Raw genomic sequence first — 17205 nt, forward strand, 5'->3', positions numbered from 1 at the left:
CTCCAGTTGCGCCAGTGCAGCAACCATTTGTTCTTTGTTTTTGCCGAGGGGGTCAATGCCTCTGGTTATACATATTCCAATAAGAGTGTCCTTTTTCTGCTGGCTGTACCAGAGCTCCCCAACTATGACCATGATCACCAAAATAGAAATAGAAAAGAAAAAACAAAGAAGGGTAGGGGTAACTGCTACACATACAGTATTCAAGAAAGAAGGAATTGTGCAGTGTTAGTGAAGCGCTAGAACAACTAGACAGGGGATTAGGTTATAACACACAAACCTTTTATTGTTTAGTACGCTCTCTAACGCCACGATGCGTTTCGATAGCAGACGCTATCTTCCTCAGGTAGATTAGAGAGCAAATGAAAGAGCCCCCATTATATAGGGTAGGTGCACCAATCAAAGGACACTAGCAATTATGACAACACAGGAAATACAAAACAGGAAGTTAAAAAAAAATATATATATAAAAAAATATATAAAAAAAATAAATAAATAATAATAATAATAAGTAAAAGAAATGAATATCATATAAATATCAATATAAATACTACATTAAATCAGCAGGTTAAAAGAGAGGATAAAAGATGCCACAGTATACCCAATAATGTCATGATGTACTAAAAGCAGGGATTATGAATAAAATATAAAATTAATAAAAAAATAAAAAATGAATAAAAACTAGTAATGCATGAATAAGAACCAAGAGAGAAATAGGGTTAATGAATCGCATTCTCAATTGTTAAATTAAGGCCCTCAGGGGACAGAGTGCCCAATCTAAAAATCCAATAACTCTCACGATTAATTAAACGGCCCAAGCGGTCAGTCGTGGTTTCAGCAATCTGATCAATAATTTTAAGCCTTAAGTCAGTAGGATCCTTATAATTTTTAAACTGTCACTCCATGTTCGTGGTATATCTTCTTGAATATACGTGCGGCCTACAATACGTGGGCCGTGCAATACAGGCCATGCATGCACGGATGAATAAGCATAGGTCTAAAATTCGTAGTGGTTTCCTTCTACGTAGCGTTTCTAAACATTTTTCTGTGGCGCATAATAAGGATCCTACTGACTTAAGGCTTAAAATTATTGATCAGATTGCTGAAACCACGACTGACCGCTTGGGCCGTTTAATTAATCGTGAAAGTTATTGGATTTTTAGATTGGGCACTCTGTCCCCTGAGGGCCTTAATTTAACAATTGAGAATGCGATTCATTAACCCTATTTCTCTCTTTGTTCTTATTCATGCATTACTAGTTTTTATTCATTTTTTATTTTTTTATTAATTTTATATTTTATTCATAATCCCTGCTTTTAGTACATCATGACATTATTGGGTATACTGTGGCATCTTTTATCCTCTCTTTTAACCTGCTGATTTAATGTAGTATTTATATTCATATTTATATGATATTCATTTCTTTTACTTATTATTATTATTTTTTATATATATATATATTTTTTTATATATATATATATTTTTTAACTTCCTGTTTTGTATTTCCTGTGTTGTCATAATTGCTAGTGTCCTTTGATTGGTGCACCTACCCTATATAATGGGGGCTCTTTCATTTGCTCTCTAATCTACCTGAGGAAGATAGAGTCTGCTATTGAAACGCGTCGTGGCGTTAGAGAGCGTACTAAACAATAAAAGGTTTGTGTGTTATAACCTAATCCCCTGTCTTGTTGTTCTAGCGCTTCACTAACACCGCACAATTCCTTCTTTCTTGATTGCTAATCTGCCCTGTGGAGAGCGGTGTAAGCTGCTCGGTTTACAACTAGCCTACTACAGGACCTGCCGTGATGTCATTGTGGAACGCCCACTTCGGTCACACGGTCCTGGTCATGTGACCGCTGAAGCAGACAGAAGCTCCGTACAGCAGTTCCTACTAAGTTGTGGTCATCCCACCTGGAAGCGTTTTCCCTTGTTGTGCGGGGCTCCTTTGCACAACAGGACCAGGTGAGTGGTCACAACATCCTCCCCCTTCATTCCCCCCCCCCAAACCTCAGGCTCTTCACCATTGGAGCTCCTACTGTTTTTGTTTTCCACACATACAGTATTGTCTCAGATCTAATAAACACTGAATTCGATCTTCAAAACTTTTGTGCAGGGTCCAGGTAAGAACCATGCAAGTTTTTAGTGAGAGGAATGATTGCTCAAACCAGATCACTAATGTCCTATGATCCCACCGCTTGCCACCAATTGTCAGGAAAACACACTTGGTCAGACCTTGCAGCCCTCTGGCGCCCCCTTATCCTGTTGGTCAAACAGGGTATTGACCGAGGATAAGCACGGGCGCAGCTGCTCTAATTTATGTCGACTATTGTGGCACGTGATGTGACAGGACGTGTATATGCCACCAGTTCCTTCCAGGAACGTATATATACCTCCGTCCAGCCACCCTCAAACCACAATATCAAATAAATACAGGTATACTGCCACCACCGTTCGCTTAACAGGTGGATCGGGTACCCGTTAGGTAATGTGAATTAGCGGGTGAGGAACGTGTTTGCTCGACATAGGACAAGAAAAACGAAGCTGGTAAATAATAATGGTTTACTCCCGAAAGTGGGCAGTGTTTACAAAAGATATACAAGATATTATAAAAGAGACAATTTACATATATGCATAAAACAGTTATTAAAATAAAAGGGATAAGTGATAGCAAAACCTGCGCCACGAGGTGATGGTCTCAGATTCTGTGGGGGGGACGGCTCCCCGGAAATTATGTGTGATTCCTCCACGCAGCGAGGAGTGCATGCGTCTGACGTCCCGGGGTAAGAATTAATTAAAATGTAAGTTATGGTATTTAGTAAGGGGCCAAAACCCTAGGAGACACCCATGTAGTTTACCTCACACGGGGGCTCGGTTTTGTGAACCCACCCAGCTGCACAAGATATAAAAATCCTTCAGATTTCATATCTTGGTATGGGGGGGTCCCACATCCAAGATAGAGACATCATGTTTGCTGTCACCAATATTCATGAGGATGGATATCAAATATGATATCTCTATGACGCTCAGAAGCTCAGAATCCATTTCCCGGGATTCCGGTGGTCTCCCAGTTATGCAAGATATACTATTATATTTGCAAAAAGGTGAGCATTCCAAAAATGTGGTCCCTGTGTTTGTGACAGTCATGTGCATTATTAAACTCGACATTAAAAGTTTGTACAGTTAAACAATAGGATTGGAGGGAAAATCCAGGGTATACCAGTATGCTTGCTGACGTTTTATGGCGGTAATAAAAATTCCTTGTTAGGGGGAAAGCAAGAGTAAGTCCTATGTAGGAACCTTCTAAATGAGCAGGGGGTGGAGATTTAAGACATCTCTCATTTTTAAAACTAGGACAAAAATACATTTTGCCTGACAAGGGATAATACACAGTGATGTCACAGTACAGACATAATAAACACAGTAATGTCACAGTACAGGGATAATACACATAGTGATGTCACAGTACAGGGATAATACACACAGTGATGTCACAGTACAGGGATAATACACACAGTGATGTCACAGTATAGGGATAATAAACACAGTGATGTCACAGCACAGAGATAATACACACAATGATGTCACAGTATAGGGATAATAAACACATTGATGTCACAGCACAGATATAATACACACAGTGATGTCACAGTACAGAGATAATAAACACAGTGATGTCACAGCACAGAAATAATACACACAGTGATATTCCAGTACAGGGATAATAAATACAGTGATGTCCCAGTACAGGGATAATAAACACAGTGATGTCACCGTACAGAGATAAACACAGTGATGTCACAGTACAGGGATAATACACACAGTGATCTCACAGTACAGGGATAATACACACAGTGAAGTCACAGTACAGGGATAATACACACAGTGATGTCACAGTACAGGGAAAATTCACACAGTGTTATCACAGGACAGAGATAATACACACAGTGATGTCACAGTACAGGGATAATAAACACAGTGATGTCCCAGTACAGAGATAATACACAGTGATGTCACAGTACAGAGATAAACACAGTGATGTCACAGTACAGAGATAAACACAGTGATGTCACAGTATAGGGATAATAAAAACAGTGATGTAACAGTACAGGGATAATAAACACAGTGATGTCACAGTACAGGGATAATAAACACAGTGATGTCACAGTACAGAGATAAACACAGTGATATCCCAGTACAGGGATAATAAACACAGTGATGTCACAGTACAGGGATAATACACACAGTGATGTCACTGTACAGGGATAATACACACAGTGATGTCACAGTACAGGGATAATACACACAGTGAGGGCACAGTACAGGGATAATAAACACAGCGAAGTCACAGTACAGAGATAATGCACACAGTGATGTCCCAGTACAGGGATATTAAACACAGTGATGTAACAGTACAGGGATAATAAACACAGTGATGTCACAGTACAGAGATAATAAACACAGTGATGTCACAATAGAGGGATAATAAACTCAGTGATGTAACAGTACAGGGATAATAAACACTGTGATGTCACAGTACAGGGATAATAAACACAGTGATGTCACAGTACAGAGATAAGGACAGTGATGTCTCAGTGCAGGGATAATAAACACAGTGATGTCACAGTACAGAGATAAAAACAGTGATGTCACAGTACAGAGATAAATACAGTGATGTCACAGTACAGAGATAATAAACACAGTGATGTCACAGTACAGGGATAATAAACACAGCAATGTCACAGTACAGAGATAATACACACAGTGATGTCCCAGTACAGGGATATTAAAAACAGTGATGTAACAGTACAGGGATAATAAACACAGTGATGTCACAGTACAGAGATAAACACAGTGATGTCACAGTACAGAGATAATAAACACAGTGATGTCACAGTTCAGGAATAGTAAACACAGTAATGTCACAGTACAGAGATAATAAACACAGTGATGTCCCAGTACAGGGATAATAAAAACAGTGATGTCACAATACAGAGATTAACATATAGTGATATCACAGTACAGGGATAATACACACAGTGATGTCACAATACCGAGATAAACACACAGTGATATCACAGTACAGAGATAATACACACAGTGATGTCTCAGTACAGAGATAATAAACACAGTGATGTCACAGTACAGGGATAATACACACAGTGACGTCACAGTACAGGGATAATACACACAGTGATGTCACAGTACAGGGATAATAAACACAGTGATGTCACAATACAGAGATAAACACAGTGATGTCACAGTACAGGGATAATACACACAGTGATGACACAGTACAGGGATAATACACACAGCGATGTAACAGTACAGGGATAAAACGCACAGCGATTTCACAGTACAGGGATAATACACACAGTGATGTCACTGTACAGGGATGATACACACAGTGATGTCACAGTAGAGGGATAATACACACAGTCATGTCACAGTACAGGGATAATACACACAGCGATGTCACAATACAGGGATAATACACACAGTGTTGTGACAGTACAGAGATAATACACACAGTGATGTCACGGTACAGGGACAATAAACACAGTGATGTCCCAGTACAGAGATAATACACAGTGATGTCACAGTACAGAGATAAACACAGTGATGTCACAGTACAAAGATAAACACAGTGATGTCACAGTATAGGGATAATAAACACAGTGATGTAACAGTACAGGGATAATAAGCACAGTGATGTCACAGTACAAGGATAATAAACACAGTGATGTCACAGTACAGAGATAAAGACAGTGATGTTTCAGCACAGGGACAATAAACACAGTGATGTCACAGTACAGAGATGAACACAATGATGTCCCAGTACAGGGATAATAAACACAGTGATGTCACAGTACAGGTATAATACACACAGTGGTGTCACTGTACAGAGATACTACACACAGTGATGTCACAGTATAGGGACAATACACACACTGATGTCACAGTACAGGGATAATAAACACAGCGATGTCACAGTACAGAGATAATACTCACAGTGATGTCCCAGTACAGGGATATTAAACACAGTGATGTCACAGTACAGAGATAAACACAGTGATGTCACAGTACAGAGATAAACACAGTGATGTCACAGTACAGAGATAATAAACACAGTGATGTCACAATACAGGGATAATAAACACAGTGATGGAACAGTACAGGTATAATAAACACAGTGATGTCACAATACAGAGATAAACACAGTGATGTCCCAGAACAGAGATAATAAACACAGTGATGTCACAGTACAGACATAAACACAGTGATGTCACAGTACAGAGATAAATACAGTGATGTCACAGTACAGAGATAATAAACACAGTGATGTCACAGTACAGGGATAATAAACACAGCGATGTCACAGTACAGAGATAATACATACAGAGATGTCCCAGTACAGGGATATTAAACACAGTGATGTAACAGTACAGGGATAATAAACACAGTGATGTCACAGTACAGAGATAAACACAGTGATGTCACAGTACAGAGATAATAAACACAGTAATGTCACAATACAGGGATAAGAAACACAGTGATGTCACAGTACAGAGATAATAAACACAGTGATGTCCCAGTACAGGGATAATAAACACAGTGATGTCACAGTACAGAGATAAACATACAGTGATATCACAGTACAGGGATAATACACACAGTGATGTCACAATACAGAGATAAACACACAGTGATATCACAGTACAGAGATAATACACACAGTGATGTCACAGTACAGAGATAATAAGCACAGTGATGTCACAGTACAGGGATAATGCACACAGTGATGTCACAGTACAGAGATAATAAACACAGTGATGTCCCAGTACAGGGATAATAAACACAGTGGTGTCACAGTACAGAGATAAACATACAGTGATATCACAGTAAAGGGATAATACACACAGTTATGTCACAATACAGAGATAAACACACAGTGATATCACAGTACAGAGATAATACACACAGTGATTTCACAGTACAGAGTTAATAAACATAGTGATGTCACAGTACAGGGATAATGCACACAGTGATGTCCCAGTACAGGGATAATACACACAGTGATGTCACAGTACAGGGATAATAAACACAGTGATGTCACAGTACAGAGATAAAGACAGTGATGTTTCAGCACAGGGACAATAAACACAGTGATGTCACAGTACAGAGATAAACACAATGATATCCCAGTACAGGGATAATAAACACAGTGATGTCACAGTACAGGTATAATACACACAGTGGTGTCACTGTATAGAGATACTACACACAGTGATGTCACAGTATAGGGACAATACACACAGTGATGTCACAGTACAGGGATAATAAACACAGCGATGTCACAGTACAGAGATAATACTCACAGTGATGTCCCAGTACAGGGATATTAAACACAGTGATGTCACAGTACAGAGATAAACACAGTGATGTCACAGTACAGAGATAAACACAGTGATGTCACAGTACAGAGATAATAAACACAGTGATGTCACAATACAGGGATAATAAACACAGTGATGGAACAGTACAGGTATAATAAACACAGTGATGTCACAATACAGAGATAAACACAGTGATGTCCCAGAACAGAGATAATAAACACAGTGATGTCACAGTACAGACATAAACACAGTGATGTCACAGTACAGAGATAAATACAGTGATGTCACAGTACAGAGATAATAAACACAGTGATGTCACAGTACAGGGATAAAAAACACAGCGATGTCACAGTACAGAGATAATACATACAGCAATGTCCCAGTACAGGGATATTAAACACAGTGATGTAACAGTACAGGGATAATAAACACAGTGATGTCACAGTACAGAGATAAACACAGTGATGTCACAGTACAGAGATAATAAACACAGTAATGTCACAATACAGGGATAAGAAACACAGTGATGTCAAAGTACAGAGATAATAAACACAGTGATGTCCCAGTACAGGGATAATAAACACAGTGATGTCACAGTACATAGATAAACATAGAGTGATATCACAGTACAGGGATAATACACACAGTGATGTCACAATACAGAGATAAACACACAGTGATCTCACAGTACAGAGATAATACACACAGTGATGTCACAGTACAGAGATAATAAGCACAGTGATGTCACAGTACAGGGATAATGCACACAGTGATGTCACAGTACAGAGATAATAAACACAGTGATGTCCCAGTACAGGGATAATAAACACAGTGGTGTCACAGTACAGAGATAAACATACAGTGATATCACAGTAAAGGGATAATACACACAGTTATGTCACAATACAGAGATAAACACACAGTGATATCACAGTACAGCGATAATACACACAGTGATTTCACAGTACAGAGTTAATAAACATAGTGATGTCACAGTACAGGGATAATGCACACAGTGATGTTCCAGTACAGGGATAATACACACAGTGATGTCACAGTACAGGGATAATAAACACAGTTATGTCACAGTACTGGGATAATAAACACAGTGATGTCACAGTACAGAGATAAACACACAGTGATATCACAGAACAGGGATAATATACACAGTGATGTCACAGTACAGAGATAAACAGAGTGATGTCACAGTACAGAGATAATAAACAGTGATGTCAGTATAGGGATAATAAACACAGTGATGTCACAGTACAGGGATAATAAACACAGTGATGTCACAGTACAGAGATAAACACACAGTGATATCACAGTACAGGGAAAATACACACAGTGATGTCACAGTACAGAGATAAAAACAGTGATGTCACAGTACAGAGATAATAAACACAGTGATGTCACAGTACAGGGATAATAAACACAGTGATGTCACAGTACAGGGTTAATAAACACAGTGATGTCACAGCACAGAGATAATAAACACAGTGATGTCTCAGTACAGGGATAATAAACACAGTGATGTCACAGTACAGAGATAATAAATAACGTGATGTCACAGCACAGAGCTAATACACACAGTGATGTCACAGTACAGGGATAATACACACAGTGATGTAACAGTACAGGGATAATAAACAGTGATGTCACAGTGCAGAGATAAACACTGTTGTCACAGTACAGGAATATTACACTCAGTGAGGTCACATTACAGAGATAATAAACATAATGATGTCACAGTACAGGGATAATATATACAGTGATGTCACAGTATAGAGATAATAAACACAGTGATGTCACAGTACAGGGATAATACACACAGCGATGTCACAGTACAGAGACAATAAACACAGTCATGTCCCAGTACAGGGATAATAAACACAGAGATATCACAGTACAGAGATAAACACAGTGATGTCACAGTACAGGGATAATAAACACAGTGATGTCACAGTACAGAGATAATAAACACAGCGATGTCACAGTACAGGGATAATACACACAGTGATCTCACAGTACAGAGATAATAAACACAGTGATTTCACAGTACAGAGATAATACACAGTGATGTCTCAGTACAGGGATAATAAACACAGTGATGTCACAGTACAGAGATAATAAACACAGCGATGTCACAGTACAGGGATAATACACACATTGATGTCACAGTGCAGAGACAATACACACAGTGACGACACATTACAGGGATAATACACACAGTGATGTCACAGTACAGAGATAATAAACACAGTAATTTCACAGTACAGAGATAATAAACACAGTGATGTCACAGTACAGGGATATTACAGACAGTGATGTCACAGTACAGAGATAATAAACAAAGTGATGTCACAGTACAGGGATAATACACACAGTGATGTCACAGTACAGAGACAATAAACACAGTGATGTCATAGTACAGAGACAATACACACAGTGATGTCACAGTACAGAGACAATACACACAGTGATGTATGTCCCAGTACAGGGATAATACACACAGTGATGTCACAGTACAGGGATAATACACAAAGTGATGTCACAGTACAGGGATAATACACACAGTGATGTCCCAGTACAGAGATAATAAACACAGTGATTTCACAGTACAGAGATAATAAACACAGTGATTTCACAGTACAGAGATAATAAACACAGTGATGTCACAGTACAGGGATAATAAACACAGTGATGTCACAGTACAGAGATAATAAACACAGTGATTTCACAGTAAAGACATAATAAACACAGTGATGTCACAGTACAGGGAGAAAAAACACAGTTAAGTCACAGTACAGAGATAAACACAGTGATGTCACAGTACAGGGATAAACACAGTGATGTCACAGTACAGAGATAATAAACACAGTGATGTGACAGTACAGGGATATTAAACACATTGTTGTCACAGTACAGGGATAATACACACATTGATGTTACAGTACAGGGATAAACACAGTGATGTCACAGCACAAAGATAATACACACAGTGATGTCACAGTACAGAGATAATAAACACAGTGATGTCACAGTACAGGGATAATAAATACAGTGATGTCACAGTACACGAATAATAAACACAGTGATGTCACAGCACAGAGATAATACACACAGTGATGTCACAGTATAGGGATAATAAACACAGTGATGTCACAGCACAGAGATAATACACACAGTGATGTCACAGTACAGGGATAATAACACAGTGATGTCACAGTACAGAGACAATAAACACAGTGATGTCACAGTACAGGGATAATAAACACAGTGATGTCACGGTACAGAGATAATACACACAGTGATGTCACAGTATAGGGATAATAAACACAGTGATGTCACAGCACAGAGATAATACACACAGTGATGTCACAGTACAGGGATAAAAAACACAGTGATGTCTCAGTACAGGGATAATAAACACAGTGATGTCACAGTACAGAGATAAACATAGTGATGTCACAGTACAGAGATAAACACAGTGATGTCACAGTACAGGCATAATACACACAGTGATGTCACAGTACAGGGATAATAAACAGTGATGTCACAGTACAGGGTTAATAAACACAGTGATGTAACAGTACAGGGATAAAAAACTCAGTGATGTCACAGAACAGAGATAATAAACACAGTGATGTCACAGTGCAGAGATAAACACAGTGATGTCACAGTACAGAGATAAACATAGTGATGTCACAGTACAGAGATAAACACAGTGATGTCACAGTACAGGCATAATACACACAGTGATGTCACAGTACAGGGATAATAAACAGTGATGTCACAGTACAGGGATAATAAACACAGTGATGTAACAGTACAGTGATAAAAAATTCAGTGATGTCACAGAACAGAGATAATAAACACAGTGATGTCACAGTGCAGAGATAAACACAGTGATGTCACAGTTCAGAGATAAACACAGTGATGTCACAGTACAGAGATAATAAACACAGTGATGCCACAATACAGGGATAATAAACACAGTGATGTCACAGTACAGAGATAAACACACAGTGATATCACAGTACAGAGATAATACACACAGTGATGTCACAGTACAGAGATAAACACACAGTGATATCACAGTACAGAGATAATACACACAGTGATGTCACAGTACAGAGATAATAAACACAGTGATGTCACAGTACAGGGATAATAAACACACTGATGTCACAGTACAGAGATAATAAACACAGTGATTTCACAGTACAGAGATAATAAACACAGTGATGTCACAGTACAGGGAGAATAAACTCAGTGATGTCACAGTACAGAGATAAGCACAGTGTTGTCACAGTACAGGGATAATACACACAGTGATGTCACAGTACAGAGATAGACACAGTGATGTCACAGTACAGAGATAATAAACACAGTGATGTCACAGTACAGGGATATTAAACACAGTGTTGTCACAGTACAGGGATAATACACACAGTGATGTCACAGTACAGAGATAATAAACACAGTGATGTCACAGCACAAAGATAATACACACAGTGATGTCACAGTACAGAGATAATAAACACAGTGATGTCACAGTACAGGGATAATAAATACAGTGATGTCACAGTACACGGATAATAAACACAGTGGTCTCACAGCACAGAGATAATAAACACAGTGATGTCACAGTTGACTGATAATAAACACAGTGATGTCACAGCACAGAGATAATACACACAGTGATGTCACAGTACAGGGATAATAACACAGTGATGTCACAGTACAGAGACAATAAACACAGTGATGTCACAGCACAGGGATAATAAACACAGTGATGTCACAATGCAGATATAATGCACACAGTGATGTCACAATATAGGGATAATAAACACAGTGATGTCACAGCACAGAGATAATACACACAGTGATGTCACAGTACAGGGATAATAAACACAGTGATGTCCCAGTACAGGGATAATAAACACAGTGATGTCACAGTACAGAGATAAACATAGTGATGTCACAGTACAGAGATAAACACAGTGATGTCACAGTACAGGCATAATACACACAGTGATGTCACAGTACAGGGATAATAAACACAGTGATGTCACAGTACAGGGATAATAAACACAGTCATGTCACAGTACAGAGATAAACACAGTGATGTCACAGTACAGGCATAATACACACAGTGATCTCACAGTACAGGGATAATAAACACAGTGATGTCACGGTGCAGGGACAATAAACACAGTGATGTAACAGTACAGGGATAAAAAACAGAGTGATGTCACAGAACAGAGATAATAAACACAGTGATGTCACAGTACAGAGATAAACACAGTGATGTCACAGATCAGAGATAAATACAGTGATGTCACAGTACAGAGATAATAAACAAAGTGATGTCACAATACAGGGATAATAAACACAGTGATGTCACAGTACAGAAATAAACTCAGTGATGTCACAGTACAGGGATAATACACAGTGATGTCACAGTACAGAGATAATAAATAAAGTGATGTCCCAGTACAGGGGTAATAAACACAGTGTTGTCACAGAACAGAGATAAACATACCATGATATCACAGTACAGGGATAATACACACAGTGATGTTACAGTACAGAGATAAACACACAGAGATGAACACACAGTGATATCACAGTACAGAGATAATACACACAGTGATGTCAAAGTACAGAGATAATAAACACAGTGATGTCACAGCACAGAGATAATACAAACAGTCATGTCAAAATACAGGGATAATAAACACAGTGATGTCACAGTACAGAGATAATAAACACAGCGATGTCACAGTACAGGGATAATACACACAGTGATGTCACAGTACTGAGACAATACACACAGTGATGTCACATTACAGGGATAATACACACAGTGATGTCACAGTACAGAGATAATAAATACAGTGATTTCACAGTACAGAGATAATAAACACAGTGATTTCACAGTACAGGGATAATAAACACAGTGATGTCAAAGTACAGAGATAATAAACACAGTGATATCACAGTACAGGCATAATATACACAGTGATGTCACAGTACAGAGATAAACAGAGTGATGTCACAGTACAGAGATAATAAACACAGTGATGTCACACTATAGGGATAATAAACACAGTGATGTCAGTATAGGGATAATAAACACAGTGATGTCACACTATAGGGATAATAAACACAGTGATGTCACAGCACAGAGATAATACAAACAGTGATGTCACAGTACAGGGATAATAAACACAGTGATGTCTCAGTACAGGGATAATAAACACAGTGATGTCCCAGTACAGAGATAATAAACACAGTGAAGTCCCAGTACAGGGATAATAAACACAGTGATGTCACAGTACAGATATAATAAATACAGTGATGTCACAGCACAGAGGTAAGACACATAGTCATGTTACAGTACAAGGATAATACACACAGTTATGTAACAGTGCAGGGATAATAAACAGTGATTTCACAGTGCAGAGATAAACACTGTTGTCACAGTACAGGAATATTACACACAGTGTGGTCACAGTAAAATATAATAAACATAGTGATGTCACAGTACAGGGATAATATATACAGTGATGTCACAGTACAGAGATAATAAACACAGTGATGTCACAGTACAGGGATAATACACACAGCGATGTCATAGTACAGAGATAATAAACACAGTCATGTCCCAGTACAGGGATAATAAACACAGAGATAACACAGTACAGAGAAAAACACAGTGATGTCACAGTACAGGGATAATATACACAGTGATGTCACAGTACAGAGATAATAAACACACTGATGTCTCAGTAGAAGGATAATAAACACAGTGATGTCACAGTACAGAGATAATACACACAGTGTTGTCACAGTACAGAGACAATACACACAGTGATGTCACAGTACAGAGATAATACACACTGATGTCTCAGTACAAGGATAATAAACACAGCGATGTCACAGTACAGGGATAATACACACAGTGATGTCACAGTACAGAGATAAACACAGTGATGTCACAGTACAGAGATAATAAACACAGTAATGTCACAATACAGGGATAAGAAACACAGTGATGTCACAGTACAGAGATAATAAACACAGTGATGTCCCAGTACAGGGATAATAAACACAGTGATGTCACAGTACATAGATAAACATACAGTGATATCACAGTACAGGGATAATACACACAGTGATGTCACAATACAGAGATAAACACACAGTGATATCACAGTACAGAGATAATACACACAGTGATGTCACAGTACAGAGATAATAAGCACAGTGATGTCACAGTACAGGGATAATGCACACAGTGATGTCACAGTACAGAGATAATAAACACAGTGATGTCCCAGTACAGGGATAATATACACAGTGGTGTCACAGTACAGAGATAAACATACAGTGATATCACAGTAAAGGGATAATACATACAGTTATGTCACAATACAGAGATAAACACACAGTGATATCACAGTACAGAGATAATACACACAGTGATTTCACAGTACAGAGTTAATAAACATAGTGATGTCACAGTACAGGGATAATGCACACAGTGATGTTCCAGTACAGGGATAATACACACAGTGATGTCACAGTACAGGGATAATAAACACAGTTATGTCACAGTACTGGGATAATAAACACAGTGATGTCACAGTACAGAGATAAACACACAGTGATATCACAGAACAGGGATAATATACACAGTGATGTCACAGTACAGAGATAAACAGAGTGATGTCACAGTACAGAGATAATAAACAGTGATGTCAGTATAGGGATAATAAACACAGTGATGTCACAGTACAGGGATAATAAACACAGTGATGTCACAGTACAGAGATAAACACACAGTGATATCACAGTACAGGGAAAATACACACAGTGATGTCACAGTACAGAGATAAAAACAGTGATGTCACAGTACAGAGATAATAAACACAGTGATGTCACAGTACAGGGATAATAAACACAGTGATGTCACAGTACAGGGTTAATAAACACAGTGATGTCACAGCACAGAGATAATAAACACAGTGATGTTTCAGTACAGGGATAATAAACACAGTGATGTCACAGTACAGAGATAATAAATAACGTGATGTCACAGCACAGAGGTAATACACACAGTGATGTCACAGTACAGGGATAATACACACAGTGATGTAACAGTACAGTGATGTAACAGTACAGGGATAATAAACAGTGATGTCACAGTGCAGAGAAAAACACTGTTGTCACAGTACAGGAATATTACACTCAGTGAGGTCACATTACAGAGATAATAAACATAATGATGTCACAGTACAGGGATAATATATACAGTGATGTCACAGTATAGAGATAATAAACACAGTGATGTCACAGTACAGGGATAATACACACAGCGATGTCACAGTACAGAGACAATAAACACAGTCATGTCCCAGTACAGGGATGATAAACACAGAGATATCACAGTACAGAGATAAACACAGTGATGTCACAGTACAGGGATAATAAACACAGTGATGTCACAGTACAGAGATAATAAACACAGCGATGTCACAGTACAGGGATAATACACACAGTGATCTCACAGTACAGAGATAATAAACACAGTGATTTCACAGTACAGAGATAATAAACAAAGTGATGTCACAGTACAGGGATAATAAACACAGTAATGTCACAGTACAGAGATAATAAACACAGTGATATCACAGTACAGGGATAATAAACACAGTGATGTCACAGCACAGAAATAAACAGAGTGATGTCACAGTACAGAGATAATAAACACAGTGATGTCATTATAGGGATAATAAACACAGTGATGTCACACTATAGGGATAATAAACACAGTGATGTCACAGCACAGAGATAATGCAAACAGTGATGTCACAGTACAGGGATAATAAGCACAGTGATGTCCCAGTACAGGCATAATAAACACAGTGATGTCCCAGTACAGAGATAATAAACACAGTGAAGTCCCAGTACAGGGATAATAAACACAGTGATGTCACAGTACAGAGATAATAAATACAGTGATGTCACAGCACAGAGGTAATACACACAGTGATGTCACAGTACAGGGATAATACACACAGTGATGTCACAGTACAGAGATAATAAACACAGTGATTTCACAGTACAGAGATAATAAACACAGTGATGTCACAGTGCAGAGATAAACACTGTTGTCACAGTACAGGAATATTACACACAGTGAGGTCACAGTACAGAGATAATAAACATAGTGATGTCACAGTACAGGGATAATACATACAGTGATGTCACAGTACAGAGATAATAAACACAGTGATGTCACAGTACAGAGAAAATAAACACAGTCATGTCCCAGTACAGGGATAATAAACACAGAGATATCATAGTACAGAGATAAACACAGTGATGTCACAGTACGGGGATAATACACACAGTGATGTCACAGTACAGAGATAATACACAGTGATGTCTCAGTAAAGGCATAATAAACACAGTGATGTCACAGTACAGAGATAATAAACACAGCGATGTCACAGTACAGGGATAATACACACAGTGATGTCACAGTACAGAGACAATACACACAGTGATGTCACATTACAGGGATAATACACACAGTGATGTCACAGTACAGAGATAATAAACACAGTGATTTCACAGTACAGAGATAATAAACACAGTGATGTCACAGTGCAGGGATAATAAAGACAGTGATGTCACAGTACAGAGATAATAAACACAGTGATGTCACAGTACAGGGATAATACACACAGTGATGTCACAGTACAGAGACAATAAACACAGTGATGTCATAGTACAGAGA

The 17205-nt window shown here is 38.4% G+C and overlaps 1 long non-coding RNA gene across 1 annotated transcript in view; it reads left to right on the forward strand.

The window, feature by feature from the left end:
- Positions 1-1809: 1809 nt before the first annotated feature.
- LOC141172469 (uncharacterized) overlaps positions 1810-17205 on the forward strand; it is a 59839-nt gene continuing 44443 nt past the window's right edge. Inside the window, exon 1 of the long non-coding RNA XR_012252477.1 lies at positions 1810-1959. This is a non-coding gene — a long non-coding RNA (uncharacterized lncRNA). The remainder of the gene's footprint in view (positions 1960-17205) is intronic.

Source organism: Phyllobates terribilis, unplaced genomic scaffold (genome assembly GCF_046119375.1).
Source record: "Phyllobates terribilis strain yellow unplaced genomic scaffold, ASM4611937v1 Scaffold_12__6_contigs__length_324123572, whole genome shotgun sequence".
Taxonomy (NCBI): Eukaryota; Metazoa; Chordata; class Amphibia; order Anura; family Dendrobatidae; genus Phyllobates; species Phyllobates terribilis.